The sequence below is a fragment of the Pleurodeles waltl genome, unplaced genomic scaffold (assembly GCF_031143425.1).
Source record: "Pleurodeles waltl isolate 20211129_DDA unplaced genomic scaffold, aPleWal1.hap1.20221129 scaffold_69, whole genome shotgun sequence".
Taxonomy (NCBI): domain Eukaryota; kingdom Metazoa; phylum Chordata; class Amphibia; order Caudata; family Salamandridae; genus Pleurodeles; species Pleurodeles waltl.
Genome location: NW_027150390.1, coordinates 1,753,862 through 1,767,493, shown reverse-complemented (window position 1 = coordinate 1,767,493; position 13,632 = coordinate 1,753,862). Strand labels below are relative to the sequence as shown.

The window sequence follows — 13,632 nt, the reverse complement described above, 5'->3', positions numbered from 1 at the left end:
ATTATCAATCTCCTGTGAATTTCGTGGAGCTGTTTTCTTTCTCTACCCTGCTGTTTTTCCCTTGCTGCCAATATATGCTTATTTCAATGATTTGAACTGCTGCTTTCCCTTTCTCCTTTTCTGCGCAGCTTTAGCATTAGTTTCAATCTCCAGTTCCTTAGCAGTTGCAAGAACTTTTTTCCTGATTTTCATGTTGGTCTGTAAACCAAAAATACCTCTGATACTGGTGCAATATAGTCATTGAACTCAGGGTTGTGATGTCTAGAGTTTAAAAAAAACATATGCCATGGAGCGTTGGTGGTATAGTGGTGAGCATAGCTGCCTTCCAAGCAGTTGACCCGGGTTCGATTCCCGGCCAACGCAGTGCTAATATTTATACATTAAGCAAGCTGTAGCTATTCCAACGCAATATGTTAAAAAAAAGAGAAATATCTTGACCAGATTACTCAGCTATTAGATAAATAATAAACAAAGACATAGGCAGGCATCCCAAAAGCCCCGTCTGCGACTTTCTATGTCCTGAAATTTTTATATTTTACAAACAGCAGTCACCACTCACAACTGCTGGTAATAAATGGGCTGCAGGGGGGCAGGCAATGAAACGGCTAAGCCCTTCTGCCCGACCAGCCTTTAGATCTGCAGCATCTCTGCAGTAAAAAGTGTTTCAGGTCAATATCTCTCCCCTGGAAAAAATGTGCGACACCCACCACCGATAAATGTGGCAAAAGTCCCCAACATTTTATGCATATTTGTGCTCTTACCTGAAAGCAGCGCCACCTTGTAGTCATCGCAGGCAACGGCAGCATACAACCAAATTTATCCGAGAGCAAGGTGAAAGAAACCCAAGGGAACAGCCCCTGTCTGCAGCAGGAAGGTTGGCTGCTTCGAATGGACAGAACTTCCAGTCCTAAGTCCACTCACGTCCCGAACGCTCATACCGGGCAAGCACTCACCGGGTGCAACTCTGGCTCCCAGGTAAGGCCAAAACCTGAGCATGGTAGCGCAGGATCACAGAGAAGGAGCGGGTGGGGGTGCTTCTGTCTTGACAAAGGCGTGACATGGCTAGTGACTGAGAGGGCCTTGACTTTCCCCTATGACTGACTGTGAGAGGGGAAGGCGAAGATTTTCTGCACCCAGCATGCCTTGTGACATTCTTAGGCAAATGAGGTGAGAGCCCTGCCAGAATAGCTCCAGCGATCCCATGCCACTCCTCTGAAGGCTCCTGATCTGCATAACCACAGCATTTTGAGCAGGAAGCAGAGTGGCGCAGCGGAAGCGTGCTGGGCCCATAACCCAGAGGTCGATGGATCGAAACCATCCTCTGCTAGCATGGATTGATTTTATTTCTTGTGAGGACCACTCTCTCGTTTCCACGCTGCCAGAGCGGAAAAAAGCAGGCTTGTGCCAGCTTTTTGTGGGAAGAGACTGCTCAACTATCGGTCTCTGCTCAAAGTCAGGGAGACAGATGGTCAGAGAATCAACCCTACACTTCAAAGGAAATGATGCACAGTTATGACCATTAACGAAAGATGGGACCCTCGCACTTCTTTCTGAGGCTGCTTGGAACGTTATTATTCCCTTTTTTTGTCCTGCTATTATCAATCTCCTGTGAATTTCGTGGAGCTGTTTTCTTTCTCTACCCTGCTGTTTTTCCCTTGCTGCCAATATATGCTTATTTCAATGATTTGAACTGCTGCTTTCCCTTTCTCCTTTTCTGCGCAGCTTTTGCATTGGTTTCAATCTCCAGTTCCTTAGCAGTTGCAAGAACTTTTTTCCTGATTTTCATGTTGGTCTGTAAACCAAAAATACCTCTGATACTGGTGCAATATAGTCATTGAACTCAGGGTTGTGATGTCTAGAGTTTAAAAAAAACATATGCCATGGAGCGTTGGTGGTATAGTGGTGAGCATAGCTGCCTTCCAAGCAGTTGACCCGGGTTCGATTCCCGGCCAACGCAGTGCTAATATTTATACATTAAGCAAGCTGTAGCTATTCTAACGCAATATGTTAAAAAAAAAGAGAAATATCTTGACCAGATTACTCAGCTATTAGATAAATAATAAACAAAGACATAGGCAGGCATCCCAAAAGCCCCGTCTGCGACTTTCTATGTCCTGAAATTTTTATATTTTACAAACAGCAGTCACCACTCACAACTGCTGGTAATAAATGGGCTGCAGGGGGGCAGGCAATGAAACGGCTAAGCCCTTCTGCCCGACCAGCCTTTAGAACTGCAGCATCTCTGCAGTAAAAAATGTTTCAGGTCAATATCTCTCCCCTGGAAAAAATGTGCGAGACACACCACCTATAAATGTGGCAAAAGTCCCCAACATTTTCTGCATATTTGTGCTCTTACCTGAAAGCAGCGCCACCTTGTAGTCATCGCAGGCAACTGCAGCATACAACCAAATTTATCCGAGAGCAAGGTGAAAGAAACCCAACGGAACAGCCCCTGTCTGCAGCAGGAAGGTTGGCTGCTTCGAATGTACAGCACTTCCAGTCCTAAGTCCACTCACGTCCCGAACGCTCCCAAACGCTCAGCCCACACCGGGTGAACCTCTGGCTCCCAGGTAAGGCCAAAACCTGAGCATGGTAGCGCAGGATCACAGAGAAGGAGCGGGTGGGGGTGCTTCTGTCTTGACAAAGGCGTGACATGGATAGTGACTGAGAGGGCCTTGACTTTCCCCTATGACTGACTGTGAGAGGGGAAGGCGAAGATTTTCTGCACCCAGCATGCCTTGTGACATTCTTAGGCAAATGAGGTGAGAGCCCTGCCAGAATAGCTCCAGCGATCCCATGCCACTCCTCTGAAGGCTCCTGATCTGCATAACCACAGCATTTTGAGCAGGAAGCAGAGTGGCGCAGCAGAAGCGTGCTGGGCCCATAACCCAGAGGTCGATGGATCGAAACCATCCTCTGCTAGCATGGATTGATTTTTTTTCTTGTGAGGACCACTCTCTCGTTTCCACGCTGCCAGAGCGGAAAAAAGCAGGCTTGTGCCAGCTTTTTGTGGGAAGAGACTGCTCAACTATCGGTCTCTGCTCAAAGTCAGGGAGACAGATGGTCAGAGAATCAACCCTACACTTCAAAGGAAATGATGCACAGTTATGACCATTAACGAAAGATGGGACCCTCGCACTTCTTTCTGAGGCTGCTTGGAACGTTATTATTCCCTTTTTTTGTCCTGCTATTATCAATCTCCTGTGAATTTCGTGGAGCTGTTTTCTTTCTCTACCCTGCTGTTTTTCCCTTGCTGCCAATATATGCTTATTTCAATGATTTGAACTGCTGCTTTCCCTTTCTCCTTTTCTGCGCAGCTTTTGCATTGGTTTCAATCTCCAGTTCCTTAGCAGTTGCAAGAACTTTTTTCCTGATTTTCATGTTGGTCTGTAAACCAAAAATACCTCTGATACTGGTGCAATATAGTCATTGAACTCAGGGTTGTGATGTCTAGAGTTTAAAAAAAACATATGCCATGGAGCGTTGGTGGTATAGTGGTGAGCATAGCTGCCTTCCAAGCAGTTGACCCGGGTTCGATTCCCGGCCAACGCAGTGCTAATATTTATACATTAAGCAAGCTGTAGCTATTCTAACGCAATATATTAAAAAAAAGAGAAATATCTTGACCAGATTACTCAGCTATTAGATAAATAATAAACAAAGACATAGGCAGGCATCCCAAAAGCCCCGTCTGCGACTTTCTATGTCCTGAAATTTTTATATTTTACAAACAGCAGTCACCACTCACAACTGCTGGTAATAAATGGGCTGCAGGGGGGCAGGCAATGAAACGGCTAAGCCCTTCTGCCCGACCAGCCTTTAGATCTGCAGCATCTCTGCAGTAAAAAGTGTTTCAGGTCAATATCTCTCCCCTGGAAAAAATGTGCGACACCCACCACCGATAAATGTGGCAAAAGTCCCCAACATTTTATGCATATTTGTGCTCTTACCTGAAAGCAGCGCCACCTTGTAGTCATCGCAGGCAACGGCAGCATACAACCAAATTTATCCGAGAGCAAGGTGAAAGAAACCCAAGGGAACAGCCCCTGTCTGCAGCAGGAAGGTTGGCTGCTTCGAATGGACAGAACTTCCAGTCCTAAGTCCACTCACGTCCCGAACGCTCATACCGGGCAAGCCCTCACCGGGTGCAACTCTGGCTCCCAGGTAAGGCCAAAACCTGAGCATGGTAGTGCAGGATCACAGAGAAGGAGCGGGTGGGGGTGCTTCTGTCTTGACAAAGGCGTGACATGGCTAGTGACTGAGAGGGCCTTGACTTTCCCCTATGACTGACTGTGAGAGGGGAAGGCGAAGATTTTCTGCACCCAGCATGCCTTGTGACATTCTTAGGCAAATGAGGTGAGAGCCCTGCCAGAATAGCTCCAGCGATCCCATGCCACTCCTCTGAAGGCTCCTGATCTGCATAACCACAGCATTTTGAGCAGGAAGCAGAGTGGCGCAGCGGAAGCGTGCTGGGCCCATAACCCAGAGGTCGATGGATCGAAACCAACCTCTGCTAGCATGGATTGATTTTATTTCTTGTGAGGACCACTCTCTCGTTTCCACGCTGCCAGAGCGGAAAAAAGCAGGCTTGTGCCAGCTTTTTGTGGGAAGAGACTGCTCAACTATCGGTCTCTGCTCAAAGTCAGGGAGACAGATGGTCAGAGAATCAACCCTACACTTCAAAGGAAATGATGCACAGTTATGACCATTAACGAAAGATGGGACCCTCGCACTTCTTTCTGAGGCTGCTTGGAACGTTATTATTCCCTTTTTTTGTCCTGCTATTATCAATCTCCTGTGAATTTCGTGGAGCTGTTTTCTTTCTCTACCCTGCTGTTTTTCCCTTGCTGCCAATATATGCTTATTTCAATGATTTGAACTGCTGCTTTCCCTTTCTCCTTTTCTGCGCAGCTTTTGCATTGGTTTCAATCTCCAGTTCCTTAGCAGTTGCAAGAACTTTTTTCCTGATTTTCATGTTGGTCTGTAAACCAAAAATACCTCTGATACTGGTGCAATATAGTCATTGAACTCAGGGTTGTGATGTCTAGAGTTTAAAAAAAACATATGCCATGGAGCGTTGGTGGTATAGTGGTGAGCATAGCTGCCTTCCAAGCAGTTGACCCGGGTTCGATTCCCGGCCAACGCAGTGCTAATATTTATACATTAAGCAAGCTGTAGCTATTCTAACGCAATATGTTAAAAAAAGAGAAATATCTTGACCAGATTACTCAGCTATTAGATAAATAATAAACAAAGACATAGGCAGGCATCCCAAAAGCCCCGTCTGCGACTTTCTATGTCCTGAAATTTTTATATTTTACAAACAGCAGTCACCACTCACAACTGCTGGCAATAAATGGGCTGCAGGGGGGCAGGCAATGAAACGGCTAAGCCCTTCTGCCCGACCAGCCTTTAGAACTGCAGCATCTCTGCAGTATAAAGTGTTTCAGGTCAATATCTCTCCCCTGGAAAAAATGTGCGAGACCCACCACCGATAAATGTGGCAAAAGTCCCCAACATTTTCTGCATATTTGTGCTCTTACCTGAAAGCAGCGCCACCTTGTAGTCATCGCAGGCAACTGCAGCATACAACCAAATTTATCCGAGAGCAAGGTGAAAGAAACCCAAGGGAACAGCCCCTGTCTGCAGCAGGAAGGTTGGCTGCTTCGAATGGACAGAACTTCCAGTCCTAAGTCCACTCACGTCCCGAACGCTCATACCGGGCAAGCCCTCACCGGGTGCACCTCTGGCTCCCAGGTAAGGCCAAAACCTGAGCATGGTAGCGCAGGATCACAGAGAAGGAGCGGGTTGGGGATGCTTCTGTCTTGACAAAGGCGTGACATGGCTAGTGACTGAGAGGGCCTTGACTTTCCCCTATGACTGACTGTGAGAGGGGAAGGCGAAGATTTTCTGCACCCAGCATGCCTTGTGACATTCTTAGGCAAATGAGGTGAGAGCCCTGCCAGAATAGCTCCAGCGATCCCATGCCACTCCTCTGAAGGCTCCTGATCTGCATAACCACAGCATTTTGAGCAGGAAGCAGAGTGGCGCAGCAGAAGCGTCCTGGGCCCATAACCCAGAGGTCGATGGATCGAAACCATCCTCTGCTAGCATGGATTGATTTTTTTTATTGTGAGGACCACTCTCTCGTTTCCACGCTGCCAGAGCGGAAAAAAGCAGGCTTGTGCCAGCTTTTTGTGGGAAGAGACTGCTCAACTATCGGTCTCTGCTCAAAGTCAGGGAGACAGATGGTCAGAGAATCAACCCTACACTTCAAAGGAAATGATGCACAGTTATGACCATTAACGAAAGATGGGACCCTCGCACTTCTTTCTGAGGCTGCTTGGAACGTTATTATTCCCTTTTTTTGTCCTGCTATTATCAATCTCCTGTGAATTTCGTGGAGCTGTTTTCTTTCTCTACCCTGCTGTTTTTCCCTTGCTGCCAATATATGCTTATTTCAATGATTTGAACTGCTGCTTTCCCTTTCTCCTTTTCTGCGCAGCTTTTGCATTGGTTTCAATCTCCAGTTCCTTAGCAGTTGCAAGAACTTTTTTCCTGATTTTCATGTTGGTCTGTAAACCAAAAATACCTCTGATACTGGTGCAATATAGTCATTGAACTCAGGGTTGTGATGTCTAGAGTTTAAAAAAAATATATGCCATGGAGCGTTGGTGGTATAGTGGTGAGCATAGCTGCCTTCCAAGCAATTGACCCGGGTTTGATTCCCGGCCAACGCAGTGCTAATATTTATACATTAAGCAAGCTGTAGCTATTCTAACGCAATATGTTAAAAAAAAGAGAAATATCTTGACCAGATTACTCAGCTATTAGATAAATAATAAACAAAGACATAGGCAGGCATCCCAAAAGCCCTGTCTGCGACTTTCTATGTCCTGAAATTTTTATATTTTACAAACAGCAGTCACCACTCACAACTGCTGGTAATAAATGGGCTGCAGGGGGGCAGGCAATGAAACGGCTAAGCCCTTCTGCCCGACCAGCCTTTAGAACTGCAGCATCTCTGCAGTAAAAAATGTTTCAGGTCAATATCTCTCCCCTGGAAAAAATGTGCGAGACACACCACCTATAAATGTGGCAAAAGTCCCCAACATTTTCTGCATATTTGTGCTCTTACCTGAAAGCAGCACCACCTTGTAGTCATCGCAGGCAACTGCAGCATACAACCAAATTTATCCGAGAGCAAGGTGAAAGAAACCCAACGGAACAGCCCCTGTCTGCAGCAGGAAGGTTGGCTGCTTCGAATGGACAGCACTTCCAGTCCTAAGTCCACTCACGTCCCGAACGCTCCCAAACGCTCAGCCCACACCGGGTGAACCTCTGGCTCCCAGGTAAGGCCAAAACCTGAGCATGGTAGCGCAGGATCACAGAGAAGGAGCGGGTGGGGGTGCTTCTGTCTTGACAAAGGCGTGACATGGATAGTGACTGAGAGGGCCTTGACTTTCCCCTATGACTGACTGTGAGAGGGGAAGGCGAAGATTTTCTGCACCCAGCATGCCTTGTGACATTCTTAGGCAAATGAGGTGAGAGCCCTGCCAGAATAGCTCCAGCGATCCCATGCCACTCCTCTGAAGGCTCCTGATCTGCATAACCACAGCATTTTGAGCAGGAAGCAGAGTGGTGCAGCGGAAGCGTGCTGGGCCCATAACCCAGAGGTCGATGGATCGAAACCATCCTCTGCTAGCATGGATTGATTTTTTTTCTTGTGAGGACCACTCTCTCGTTTCCATGCTGCCAGAGCGGAAAAAAGCAGGCTTGTGCCAGCTTTTTGTGGGAAGAGACTGCTCAACTATCGGTCTCTGCTCAAAGTCAGGGAGACAGATGGTCAGAGAATCAACCCTACACTTCAAAGGAAATGATGCACAGTTATGACCATTAACGAAAGATGGGACCCTCGCACTTCTTTCTGAGGCTGCTTGGAACGTTATTATTCCCTTTTTTTGTCCTGCTATTATCAATCTCCTGTGAATTTCGTGGAGCTGTTTTCTTTCTCTACCCTGCTGTTTTTCCCTTGCTGCCAATATATGCTTATTTCAATGATTTGAACTGCTGCTTTCCCTTTCTCCTTTTCTGCGCAGCTTTTGCATTGGTTTCAATCTCCAGTTCCTTAGCAGTTGCAAGAACTTTTTTCCTGATTTTCATGTTGGTCTGTAAACCAAAAATACCTCTGATACTGGTGCAATATAGTCATTGAACTCAGGGTTGTGATGTCTAGAGTTTAAAAAAAACATATGTCACGGAGCGTTGGTGGTATAGTGGTGAGCATAGCTGCCTTCCAAGCAGTTGACCCGGGTTCGATTCCCGGCCAACGCAGTGCTAATATTTATACATTAAGCAAGCTGTAGCTATTCTAACGCAATATGTTAAAAAAAAGAGAAATATCTTGACCAGATTACTCAGCTATTAGATAAATAATAAACAAAGACATAGGCAGGCATCCCAAAAGCCCCGTCTGCGACTTTCTATGTCCTGAAATTTTTATATTTTACAAACAGCAGTCACCACTCACAACTGCTGGCAATAAATGGGCTGCAGGGGGGCAGGCAATGAAACGGCTAAGCCCTTCTGCCCGACCAGCCTTTAGAACTGCAGCATCTCTGCAGTAAAAAGTGTTTCAGGTCAATATCTCTCCCCTGGAAAAAATGTGCGAGACCCACCACCGATAAATGTGGCAAAAGTCCCCAACATTTTCTGCATATTTGTGCTCTTACCAGAAAGCAGCGCCACCTTGTAGTCATCGCAGGCAACTGCAGCATACAACCAAATGTATCCGAGAGCAAGGTGAAAGAAACCCAAGGGAACAGCCCCTGTCTGCAGCAGGAAGGTTGGCTGCTTCGAATGGACAGAACTTCCAGTCCTAAGTCCACTCACGTCCCGAACGCTCATACCGGGCAAGCCCTCACCGGGTGCACCTCTGGCTCCCAGGTAAGGCCAAAACCTGAGCATGGTAGCGCAGGATCACAGAGAAGGAGCGGGTGGGGGTGCTTCTGTCTTGACAAAGGCGTGACATGGCTAGTGACTGAGAGGGCCTTGACTTTCCCCTATGACTGACTGTGAGAGGGAAAGGCGAAGATTTTCTGCACCCAGCATGCCTTGTGACATTCTTAGGCAAATGAGGTGAGAGCCCTGCCAGAATAGCTCCAGCGATCCCATGCCACTCCTCTGAAGGCTCCTGATCTGCATAACCACAGCATTTTGAGCAGGAAGCAGAGTGGCGCAGCAGAAGCGTGCTGGGCCCATAACCCAGAGGTCAATGGATCGAAACCATCCTCTGCTAGCATGGATTGATTTTTTTTCTTGTGAGGACCACTCTCTCGTTTCCACGCTGCCAGAGCGGAAAAAAGCAGGCTTGTGCCAGCTTTTTGTGGGAAGAGACTGCTCAACTATCGGTCTCTGCTCAAAGTCAGGGAGACAGATGGTCAGAGAATCAACCCTACACTTCAAAGGAAATGATGCACAGTTATGACCATTAACGAAAGATGGGACCCTCGCACTTCTTTCTGAGGCTGCTTGGAACGTTATTATTCCCTTTTTTTGTCCTGCTATTATCAATCTCCTGTGAATTTCGTGGAGCTGTTTTCTTTCTCTACCCTGCTGTTTTTCCCTTGCTGCCAATATATGCTTATTTCAATGATTTGAACTGCTGCTTTCCCTTTCTCCTTTTCTGCGCAGCTTTTGCATTGGTTTCAATCTCCAGTTCCTTAGCAGTTGCAAGAACTTTTTTCCTGATTTTCATGTTGGTCTGTAAACCAAAAATACCTCTGATACTGGTGCAATATAGTCATTGAACTCAGGGTTGTGATGTCTAGAGTTTAAAAAAAACATATGCCATGGAGCGTTGGTGGTATAGTGGTGAGCATAGCTGCCTTCCAAGCAGTTGACCCGGGTTTGATTCCCGGCCAACGCAGTGCTAATATTTATACATTAAGCAAGCTGTAGCTATTCTAACGCAATATGTTAAAAAAAAGAGAAATATCTTGACCAGATTACTCAGCTATTAGATAAATAATAAACAAAGACATAGGCAGGCATCCCAAAAGCCCCGTCTGCGACTTTCTATGTCCTGAAATTTTTATATTTTACAAACAGCAGTCACCACTCACAACTGCTGGTAATAAATGGGCTGCAGGGGGGCAGGCAATGAAACGGCTAAGCCCTTCTGCCCGACCAGCCTTTAGATCTGCAGCATCTCTGCAGTAAAAAGTGTTTCAGGTCAATATCTCTCCCCTGGAAAAAATGTGCGACACCCACCACCGATAAATGTGGCAAAAGTCCCCAACATTTTATGCATATTTGTGCTCTTACCTGAAAGCAGCGCCACCTTGTAGTCATCGCAGGCAACGGCAGCATACAACCAAATTTATCCGAGAGCAAGGTGAAAGAAACCCAAGGGAACAGCCCCTGTCTGCAGCAGGAAGGTTGGCTGCTTCGAATGGACAGAACTTCCAGTCCTAAGTCCACTCACGTCCCGAACGCTCATACCGGGCAAGCCCTCACCGGGTGCAACTCTGGCTCCCAGGTAAGGCCAAAACCTGAGCATGGTAGCGCAGGATCACAGAGAAGGAGCGGGTGGGGGTGCTTCTGTCTTGACAAAGGCGTGACATGGCTAGTGACTGAGAGGGCCTTGACTTTCCCCTATGACTGACTGTGAGAGGGGAAGGCGAAGATTTTCTGCACCCAGCATGCCTTGTGACATTCTTAGGCAAATGAGGTGAGAGCCCTGCCAGAATAGCTCCAGCGATCCCATGCCACTCCTCTGAAGGCTCCTGATCTGCATAACCACAGCATTTTGAGCAGGAAGCAGAGTGGCGCAGTGGAAGCGTGCTGGGCCCATAACCCAGAGGTCGATGGATCGAAACCATCCTCTGCTAGCATGGATTGATTTTTTTTCTTGTGAGGACCACTCTCTCGTTTCCACGCTGCCAGAGCGAAAAACAGCAGGCTTGTGCCAGCTTTTTGTGGGAAGAGACTGCTCAACTATCGGTCTCTGCTCAAAGTCAGGGAGACAGATGGTCAGAGAATCAACCCTACACTTCAAAGGAAATGATGCACAGTTATGACCATTAAAGAAAGATGGGACCCTCGCACTTCTTTCTGAGCCTGTTTGGAACGTTATTATTCTCTTTTTTTGTCCTGCTATTATCAATCTCCTGTGAATTTCGTGGAGCTGTTTTCTTTCTCTACCCTGCTGTTTTTCCCTTGCTGCCAATATATGCTTATTTCAATGATTTGAACTGCTGCTTTCCCTTTCTCCTTTTCTGCGCAGCTTTTGCATTGGTTTCAATCTCCAGTTCCTTAGCAGTTGCAAGAACTTTTTTCCTGATTTTCATGTTGGTCTGTAAACCAAAAATACCTCTGATACTGGTGCAATATAGTCATTGAACTCAGGGTTGTGATGTCTAGAGTTTAAAAAAAACATATGCCATGGAGGGTTGGTGGTATAGTGGTGAGCATAGCTGCCTTCCAAGCAGTTGACCTGGGTTTGATTCCCGGCCAACGCAGTGCTAATATTTATACATTAAGCAAGCTGTAGCTATTCTAACGCAATATGTTAAAAAAAAGAGAAATATCTTGACCAGATTACTCAGCTATTAGATAAATAATAAACAAAGACATAGGCAGGCATCCCAAAAGCCCCGTCTGCGACTTTCTATGTCCTGAAATTTTTATATTTTACAAACAGCAGTCACCACTCACAACTGCTGGTAATAAATGGGCTGCAGGGGGGCAGGCAATGAAATGGCTAAGCCCTTCTGCCCGACCAGCCTTTAGAACTGCAGCATCTCTGCAGTAAAAAGTGTTTCAGGTCAATATCTCTCCCCTGGAAAAAATGTGCGAGACCCACCACCGATAAATGTGGCAAAAGTCCCCAACATTTTCTGCATATTTGTGCTCTTACCTGAAAGCAGCGCCACCTTGTAGTCATCGCAGGCAACTGCAGCATACAACCAAATTTATCCGAGAGCAAGGTGAAAGAAACCCAAGGGAACAGCCCCTGTCTGCAGCAGGAAGGTTGGCTGCTTCGAATGGACAGAACTTCCAGTCCTAAGTCCACTCACGTCCCGAACGCTCCCAAACGCTCAGCCCTCACCGGGTGCACCTCTGGCTCCCAGGTAAGGCCAAAACCTGAGCATGGTAGGGCAGGATCACTGAGAAGGAGCGGGTGGGGGTGCTTCTGTCTTGACAAAGGCGTGACATGGATAGTGACTGAGAGGGCCTTGACTTTCCCCTATGACTGACTGTGAGAGGGGAAGGCGAAGATTTTCTGCACCCAGCATGCCTTGTGACATTCTTAGGCAAATGAGGTGAGAGCCCTGCCAGAATAGCTCCAGCGATCCCATGCCACTCCTCTGAAGGCTCCTGATCTGCATAACCACAGCATTTTGAGCAGGAAGCAGAGTGGCGCAGCGGAAGCGTGCTGGGCCCATAACCCAGAAGTCGATGGATGGAAACCATCCTCTGCTAGCATGGATTGATTTTTTTTCTTGTGAGGACCACTCTCTCGTTTCCACGCTGCCAGAGCGGAAAACAGCAGGCTTGTGCCAGCTTTTTGTGGGAAGAGACTGCTCAACTATCGGGCTCTGCTCAAAGTCAGGGAGACAGATGGTCAGAGAATCAACCCTACACTTCAAAGGAAATGATGCACAGTTATGACCATTAACGAAAGATGGGACCCTCGCACTTCTTTCTGAGGCTGCTTGGAACGTTATTATTCCCTTTTTTTGTCCTGCTATTATCAATCTCCTGTGAATTTCGTGGAGCTGTTTTCTTTCTCTACCCTGCTGTTTTTCCCTTGCTGCCAATATATGCTTATTTCAATGATTTGAACTGCTGCTTTCCCTTTCTCCTTTTCTGCACAGGTTTTGCATTGGTTTCAATCTCCAGTTCCTTAGCAGTTGCAAGAACTTTTTTCCTGATTTTCATGTTGGTCTGTAAACCAAAAATACCTCTGATACTGGTGCAATATAGTCATTGAACTCAGGGTTGTGATGTCTAGAGTTTTAAAAAAACATATGCCACGGAGCGTTGGTGGTATAGTGGTGAGCATAGCTGCCTTCCAAGCAGTTGACCCGGGTTCGATTCCTGGCCAACGCAGTGCTAATATTTATACATTAAGCAAGCTGTAGCTATTCTAACGCAATATGTTAAAAAAAAGAGAAATATCTTGACCAGATTACTCAGCTATTAGATAAATAATAAACAAAGACATAGGCAGGCATCCCAAAAGCCCCGTCTGCGACTTTCTATGTCCTGAAATTTTTATATTTTACAAACAGCAGTCACCACTCACAACTGCTGGTAATAAATGGGCTGCAGGGGGGCAGGCAATGAAACGGCTAAGCCCTTCTGCCCGACCAGCCTTTAGAACTGCAGCATCTCTGCAGTAAAAAGTGTTTCAGGTCAATATCTCTCCCCTGGAAAAAATGTGCGAGACCCACCACCGATAAATGTGGCAAAAGTCCCCAACATTTTATGCATATTTGTGCTCTTACCTGAAAGCAGCGCCACCTTGTAGTCATCGCAGGCAACTGCAGCATACAACCAAATTTATCCGAGAGCAAGGTGAAAGAAACCCAAGGGAACAGCCCCTGTCTGCAGCAGGAAGGTTGG

The 13,632-nt window shown here is 46.7% G+C and overlaps 5 non-coding genes across 5 annotated transcripts; all 5 read left to right on the top strand.

The window, feature by feature from the left end:
* The first annotated feature begins 291 nt into the window (after positions 1-291).
* On the top strand, positions 292-363 carry TRNAG-UCC (transfer RNA glycine (anticodon UCC)). The gene has a single exon. It is a non-coding gene; the product is annotated as a tRNA-Gly (tRNA).
* Positions 364-1,885: 1,522 nt separating this feature from the next.
* Positions 1,886-1,957, top strand: TRNAG-UCC (transfer RNA glycine (anticodon UCC)). The gene has a single exon. It is a non-coding gene; the product is annotated as a tRNA-Gly (tRNA).
* A 1,523-nt stretch (positions 1,958-3,480) lies between these two features.
* On the top strand, positions 3,481-3,552 carry TRNAG-UCC (transfer RNA glycine (anticodon UCC)). Its single transcript has one exon. It is a non-coding gene; the product is annotated as a tRNA-Gly (tRNA).
* A 1,522-nt stretch (positions 3,553-5,074) lies between these two features.
* TRNAG-UCC (transfer RNA glycine (anticodon UCC)) lies at positions 5,075-5,146 on the top strand. The gene has a single exon. It is a non-coding gene; the product is annotated as a tRNA-Gly (tRNA).
* Positions 5,147-8,262: 3,116 nt separating this feature from the next.
* Positions 8,263-8,334, top strand: TRNAG-UCC (transfer RNA glycine (anticodon UCC)). Its single transcript has one exon. It is a non-coding gene; the product is annotated as a tRNA-Gly (tRNA).
* The last annotated feature ends 5,298 nt before the right edge of the window (positions 8,335-13,632 follow it).